Source organism: Aptenodytes forsteri, unplaced genomic scaffold (assembly GCF_000699145.1).
Source record: "Aptenodytes forsteri isolate BGI_AS27 unplaced genomic scaffold, ASM69914v1 Scaffold76, whole genome shotgun sequence".
NCBI classification, from domain to species: domain Eukaryota; kingdom Metazoa; phylum Chordata; class Aves; order Sphenisciformes; family Spheniscidae; genus Aptenodytes; species Aptenodytes forsteri.
This window is the reverse complement of record NW_008794444.1, coordinates 4,622,410-4,630,230: the sequence shown is the minus strand read 5'-3', so window position 1 is coordinate 4,630,230 and position 7,821 is coordinate 4,622,410. Positions and strand designations below refer to the sequence as shown.

At 47.3% G+C, this 7,821-nt stretch overlaps 1 protein-coding gene across 1 annotated transcript in view; it reads right to left on the bottom strand.

Annotated features, from left to right (window-relative positions):
- Positions 1-7,821, bottom strand: part of MDGA2 (MAM domain containing glycosylphosphatidylinositol anchor 2) — a 258,623-nt gene that overhangs the window by 57,904 nt on the left and 192,898 nt on the right. The gene's annotated exons all lie outside the window — the stretch shown is intronic.

Sequence of the window (7,821 nt, the reverse complement as noted above, 5' to 3'; positions counted from 1 at the left end):
TGTCAAGCATTGGAAGAGGCTGCCCAGGGAAGTGGTTGAGTCCCCATCCCTGGAGGTATTTAAAAGACGTGTAGATGTGGTGCTGCAGGACATGGTGTAGTGGTGGGGATGGCAGGGCTAGGGTAAAGGGTGGGCTTGACGCTCTTAAAGGTCTTTTCCAACCTAAACAATTCTATGATTCCATGATTTCAGGACAGGCAGGCAGAGCTCAGCCTGCCCCTGGGACCAAACCTCGCCAGGGTTCAGCTAACTGGAGATTGCTGTGACCAACTGACCACTCCTCTATTGCCCATCAAAGGGGATTTTGGTGCACTGGGAGGGACCCCAGTTCTGTGCCGATTCAGATATATTGGGGAAAGCGGTGAAATTCTTCTCGGTCCTCAGGAGTGTGCTGGTGAGAGGAGCAGCGTGCCATGGCCATCGGTCGAGGGCTAAAGGCAGAGCGAAGGCAGGGCAGCTTCTGTGGATCCAGGAGTGCCACATCCCTGAAAAGGGCAGCCTCTCACTAATGTGCTGCTCCAGCAGGTCCCGAGGGAGAAGAGTTTAATGCCATGATATTTTTCGTGTCTGTTAAGGCAATCTGAAGTCGGGCTTAGAGCTCCATTAACATGTACTAGTTTTAATTAATCCCTCCCCCTGTGCTCGCACTGCTGGAATCCGAGTTACTGTGATGCTTGGGGCTCTGCCAGGGAGAGGATACATGACACAGTTTGAGTATCACAATATACTCACAGTGGAGTATATTGTTTGTTTTCCTTTCTATCACTAGCAAAACATTTATTTTTTTCACATTCTGAATATGTAGCATGTGCAAAATAAAGACGGTTGGGACTGTGTGTGCGGGGAGGGTGGGAGCAGGGTAAGGAGAGGTAATACTGAACGCAGTTTTGCTCATCTGGGCTGGCCCCTGCACGAGACAAAAATGCATAAACAGACAGACCAAATGTCTGTGTTTGAAGGCTACACAGCTAAAATAAAGTATGAATTCCTCCCTGGCACGCTTGCAGAGGCCACCCAGCACGAGCAGCACAAATACAAATCCTGCTGCATTTGTCGCTGTTGTTCCATCAACCTGAATGCATCTGCATATGAAGCCTACAATTATCAATTATGGCTAACTGCACCCCTGGGCACACAGGGGTTGTTCAGGATTTTAGCTATCTCCCTCCTCAGTTTAGCACAGGGGGAAGAAAAATAACCCAGCACCCAACTCACCGGTACCATTCATCTGGATTCACAAGCACATCCCAGCCCTGCTGAAGCTCCTGAATTGTAGAAACACTGCAGAGGTCTGTGATTATTGGCAGCGAGCAGTAATTTTTCCTTCTTGTGCCTTTAATTTCAAGAGGCCAAACAGCTTTTTTTATTGGGCATTATTGGTGCATTTTCTGCATCTCTACTTAACGCCCAGCAGATCAGCAGCTAGGGGAACATCCTACACACAGACCCTCCTCCAGGCAGCAGCCACAGGCTTTATAAGAGAGTCCCCTGCTCTGTCCCCTATAACTGTAGTTAAAATTTGCTACATATTAATTTCTACGAAAAGTCTGAAATAGGACTTCAGGGAGGTGTGATAGCAGATCTCAAGAAATATTGATCTGAGGACATGACTGTGATTAATTAGTGTGGCACAAAGGAACGTATGTCCCAAGGTCCTCTCTGAGTAGCAGTTCCCAAACACTAACGTGTCTTCTGGGTGGGACAAGAATATAGTCACTTCTAAGATGTATTGAGCGTGAGGACTTACTCAGTCGAAGAGTACTTCAAATAGTGGACAGGCAGCTAGGGACAACTTGGACAGGTATAGTCATAGGGAAAAAAAGCTTATTGCCTGCAGACAGTAGCAGTTATCTGAGCCAGCTTCAAATGAGACAGCATCTGTAGTGAAAGCAGTGGGGCTGCTCCACTGGTGTGCACAGGCAGGAGAAACCAACGTGGTGGCTGGCAAATCAGTTCTGAACTCAGGCAGAGCGTGGAGGCTGCTGCGGCCCAGTGAAGCGCTTCCCTGCGCTCGCCATCAGGTCTCAGCGTCTCAGGAATAAACACCAACAGGGACATGCCAGCACTGCTCTGCTATCTGGCACCACGCACCTGCGGACAAGCACCAGGTAGGGCATTGTACAGCTCCTTGTACGAGGAAGAAACTATTCATTGTATAGCAAAGTGGAGAAAGCCCATGAAAAAAATATATTTAACAATGATGAATTGGGAAAATACATCCATAAATGTGTTTTACCTGAAGTTTGTGTTTTGTTTCTCTGGTGACAGGTTGCATTTGTTCTAGGTGCACTCTCTTCAGTAATAGTTGTACCAGCACTGCTTGCACTGTACAAGCAGAAACTCCCCTCTAACACATGCACCATGGGGATGGGCTGCATTGCTCAGCCTAAACCCCACTGAAATGCACCCAGGCCTGGCCAGGAAGGAAACAGTCCCTCGGTGATGGTTCCATGGAAAAAGTGGGATTTGGGAGAAGAGGAATGCAGCGCGCTCTGCAGAAGCGAAGGAGCAAGCCGTTTCCCCGGGGGGCAGTGGGAACACCCTCCTCCTGAGACGCAAACCTCCTCCGGAGCAAAGCCAGCCCGGGGACGGGACTCTCTGAAATGGCTCAGAGCTGGCTGGATGAGAAGCTCTGCCGCAGCTATGGCATCGCAAACACCTTCATAAACGAGGTAGCCAAGGTGCACTGCCTCTTTCTTCCTTTCTAGCATGAACACTCACCATGACAAACAGGAGTATCCCCGAGTTTCAGCAGGAGAACAGGGCACAAAGCAGTTTGCAAAACCACCTGAACAGCTCTGGCACCATCACTTCTGCTCTTGATTTACAGAAGTACTTGCCAGCATGGCATGGGTACAGCAGGACTTCCTCAGGCACTCACTAATGCACAAGAAGGTACAGCTTATCTGAATATAACTGATATGATGCGTTTATCCACGTTTCTAAACAATAATTAGTTTTTCATTTAATGTGCAACAGCTGACCAAACCATAAGCAGACATGTATGTTTTTCTGATGTATGGATGAGGTGACAGCAGCTCACCAGTATTAAAGAGCATACTATAGCAGACAGTATTAAAACATCATTATTTTCTGATGGATAAGAGTCATCAAGTTACAAGCTTAGTTTCGGTAATTACTTATTTCATAATGAATCTGGGACTGGATCAGGAAGAGGAACAAGCATCATCTGTCACCGGTCCCAGTGTTGCAGAACAAATGCAGTGCTCTTCCCCAGTAACAGTCCCTCTCACAGAGCCCTTTTGCAGTCATTAGCATCTGTTGTGCAGCATTTGGATTCCTCCAGGCAGTACATCCAAAATATTATCTACTGACTCTCTACTAGTGTAAGGTCAAAAACGGTATGAAAGACAATATGAAACTGATTCGTAGAAAACAAGCAAACAAACAGAAAAGCCAATTCAGCTGCTTACTGTTAAATTCATGCTACATCCCACTGCACCACTGGGATCTCAGCAAATGCCGAAGTACTGTCCTGAACAGAAGTGGATTGATGCACTTACTCAAAAGGGTCCTGAACCGGTACCTATTAGAGAAACTCCTCGACCAGGCACAAGAGATCTTCCCGTGGTTCTTTTCAGATCACTCAGTCATTTATCCCTTAGAAACTTAGGAAAATAAAACAATCTTCTAAAAGAATTCATTTCAGTTGCCAGTACATCATTTCCAAAGTACCGTTAGAAATCAAGATCATGCACTGCAAATTTAAATTGTAATGAGTGTAAACACAACCCACTGATTTCAAGCAATGGCAATAAACTGAACAACGACATCTCTCCCTAATTATAGCAGCTGACTACATACCCCAGATGGAGTTTCAAAGTACTGGGTTAGTGTTTATGCTGGCTTGTCATGCAGAAACAAACAGTAGTAACTGTGCAGGCACAGCACCAGCAACAGTGACAGCTTTAGTAGACACGCAGACAGAACACTAAAGGAATCATTTCCTTGCGTTGCCTGTTTATGTTCCCCTTATCTTCATATCTATTTCTGCTAATTTGCTTAGCGTTAGATGGTTTGCGAATGCAGCATCTTTGCCATCTCTGTTCCATATTGGTAGCACATATGCACTTGAGCTTATCGTGACAAGGAGTTCAGTATAAGCGATGATCAGGGTGTCTTCCACTTTATAACAGCAGCTATAAACGTTTAGGGAAAAATAAAATAAAATCAGAGATTTACAAATGCTTCCCCTTTTGGCAAATTCAGCTCCAGACCTTTCTATCTTTAAAATGCATGAAGAGTATAAATTCTAAACAAAACAATATATTTAACTGTGTAAAATACTGGGAGACACAGAGTTTATGAAAAATGCTGCCCATTACTGTGCTCTGTTTTATTACAGGATATATATTTTATGAAGGATTTTCAATAAGAAACAGAAGATACTTTGTTCTTTATTTGCATATGTGAAAGGAAACATATGTCTCCTCCTAGATCTGCTCCTCCTCCCAACATGGTCCCAATCCTGCAGCCGAATCATCCCCGTCACCTCCACCCTCCCTGTAATCCCACACCTTCCAGCTCTCTGCATCACTGTTTTGGACTTTCCACCATCACTGACCCTACTGCCTGTGCCCATCCATCCCCAATCCAGGCTGGAAGGTGGCTGACATACAAGCAGTTCAGGATGAACAGCACAAAGGAATGCGTTTCAACATTTGCAAGTCTCTCCCTTTGGTTTTTTGGCCAAAAGTGCTCTTAGAGTTGAACATCCACCTTCATACAGCCTCAGTCCTTTTGGACACTCCACCTGGTCAGATGACAGAACCACCTGCCCACCCTTGTTTTCCCCAACTTTCATAACAGCTTTAGTAGAACAAGCTTCCTCCTTATTGAAAGGTCATCAGATCAGTCCCCACTGTGGCTTTCTGAGGGTCCTCCGCTTTGTTAACACCATTTAGAGGCTCCACCCACAGTCCTCTTCAATATTCTGTATTTCATATGCTACCAGCTTCACACCAGAAGTTAACAGTGCTTTTTCTTCCATAGTGGTCTAGCTCTAACCAAACAAAAAGCTTGGCTTATTCCTTTCTCCAGCTATGCAGCTACAGATCCCCTCTTCCCCTGCTTGCAACCACCATCATCCTCACATCGCTTACTTTTGGATGATATTTTTCATTTGGAACTTTCTGTAGAGCCTCAAATCTTTCCATTCGCACTATTACATTGCGGGTTTCACCTGCACAGCAACGCTAAGACATTGCCTGGCCAAAACTTGAGGACTGACAGCAAATAGTGCAGACATGGCCTTCCCTTAGTCCTCCTAAAGAATGACTTCCAGGGCGCTGGTATTTGCAGTCAAATACAGAGCCTGAGAGTTGCAGTTCTACAGTCTGTACTTGTAGCCCCACCTGTCAGACCCAGGTAAATTCTGAAATAGTCATTTATCCTTGTATGAGAAAATTAACACTGATACCTGCTGATCAGACAGGAATGAGGTGGAGCAGGCTGCAAAGCAAAGCCCGGACTAGAGCCAAGAGCACCAGACCATAAGCTGGGGTTCCTGCCCTACCAAAAGCAGGTTTGTCCACGGGAGGATCTTTGGGCTTTGGTTTCCAGGAAAGAACAGTCTAAGCCATAACAGAACAGTTCGGCTGAGCAGCTGAAGAGGCATTTAAGTGCAGAGTAGTACTAAAGCTAATCAAGTGCAAGCATTAATAATAAATAATCCCCACAAAGTAGGTGGATGAGGCTGCTCTTCCAGGGAATTCTTTACTGCAGGAACAGACAACCACATACCTGCTGCTCCCAACACCATGAACTTGGGGATGACGCTTTCCCACACTTTCCAGTAAAGGTGTCTTCCCAAGGGATATATAGGTTTGCTAACATATTGCAACTTGCAGGGAAGGAATGATTTGGGAATCAAACTGAACTTTCAAATGCCTAACTGGAGCACAAATTTAAATGTATGTGTACTCTGCCCATCCCAAATGATTTAAGAGGTTCCCATTCCAGGTACAGAAAGGTTTGCTTTGAACCAGTAAACCGACATCCCAGTTAACACTTACACGAATATAAGTTTATGCCATGGAGTACACTACTCATTTCATCCATCAGACGCCTTCTCCACGTGCCTTTTAATGAATTCTTTCCCTTTCTCCCCGGTTCTCCTGCACTGATCCCTAGCCTCGCAGCACGACCGCAGCGCTGCGATCAAACGCCTCGCCAGCGATAACCAAACGTGACATCTGCTGGCTGAGCCGTGGAAGAGCTCGCACTGCTCTTCCCTGCAATTCCTCCTCCTTCCAACATGGGATTCACGGTAAAAAACACTGTTCCTTTTCACAGCGAGACCAGATCTCACCGAGAACTAAACACAATGTGTTGCCGAGTTTCATTTCAATTCATTTGTGCCTAGCACACCCGTGTTTATTGACAAAAAGCTTCAATACAATTTGAAATTAGGTTTATGACATGGTACAATGTATTTGGATTTCCTTTCAAACAGGCCATGATAAAACGTGACCTGTGCGATGACATTTTGAGGGATAAATAAATCCAGTTTAGAACAGTCTCTGAAGCTGGCTGCTTCACACAGACAGCCCCCTTTTTATTGGTGAGCTTTCTGCAAGCTCGCATGCACATATATACGTACTTGCCATAATTTCATGCCATAATTTTTCTAGATACACACATACGCACACACTTACATATACCCTACGTACATAAGTGCATGCACTCATGTTTGCAGACGCGTGTCTGTGCCTGACTAGAAAATGGTTACTAAAGCAAGGTGAAATACAGCTCAACAGAAAACAAAGCGAAGCCTCTGCTTGAGGTGGAGGAGGTAATTTACCTGTCGCCGAAGTGAACTCCACAGAAATCCCCCAGGAACTGCAGGTGTGGAAGGGGGAAGCAGTGTCACTTGCTAGTAAGTGCTAAAGACCTAATAAACGCAGGATGGGTAGGGAAACGAAAGCGTTGTCATACAAAGAGCAGGATGCTGTAGTGAACTCGTAAATAATAAAGTGTCACCACATGCACGTAAAGAAAACTGTGGCCTCTGAGAAGGGGCTGAGGTGGGGAAGCTCTTGACAGTGCCTAGCAAAACACGTATCTCGGGATCAGAGCGCAACACTGAGTCACAGAAGAAACATTTGCAGCTGGGAGACGATGCGGCTCTGTGCAGTCCTTCGGGAGCAACACACCGAACAGGCAGCAGCAGCTGGGCTGGCTCCATCCCTCGGCCACGCTGCTCCCCCAGCCCGCGGGTGAGCCTGGGGCCGGCGCTGCACGCTCCCCCAGCCCGCGGGTGAGCCTGGGGCCAGTGCTGCATGCCATTCCATTCCCGAGCATCCCCCCCAGCTGCCGGGTACCGCAGGTCTTCCTCCACACCTGCCCCGCAGCCATGCCCGCCCGCGGCTCTGTCCATCGGTCCCAGGTCAAGCCCCGCTCCTCGGCCACGCTCCCCCGATGCTTTCTAAGCTTATCAGGGCTTCCTAGGCAGCTGTAAGCTCTCCCCTCTTGGCATTCAGGGTTATGCAGCTCCCTAACCCCCGTTCCCTTCCCTACCACGGGCTCCCCAGTTCCTGGTAAATACAACAGCTCACGGCTGCTCCGATCCACTCCAGAACCAACACACAATACCCTCACATCACCCCGCAGGTCTCCCTCCACCCTGCCCCCGCAGCCATGCCCGCCCGCGGCTCTGTCCATCGGTCCCAGGTCAAGCCCCGCTCCTCGGCCACGCTCCCCCGATGCTTTATCAGGGTATCAGGGCTTCCTAGGCAGCTGTAAGCTCTCCCCTCTTGGGTTATGCAGTTATGCAGCTCCCTAACCCCCGCTCCCTTCCCT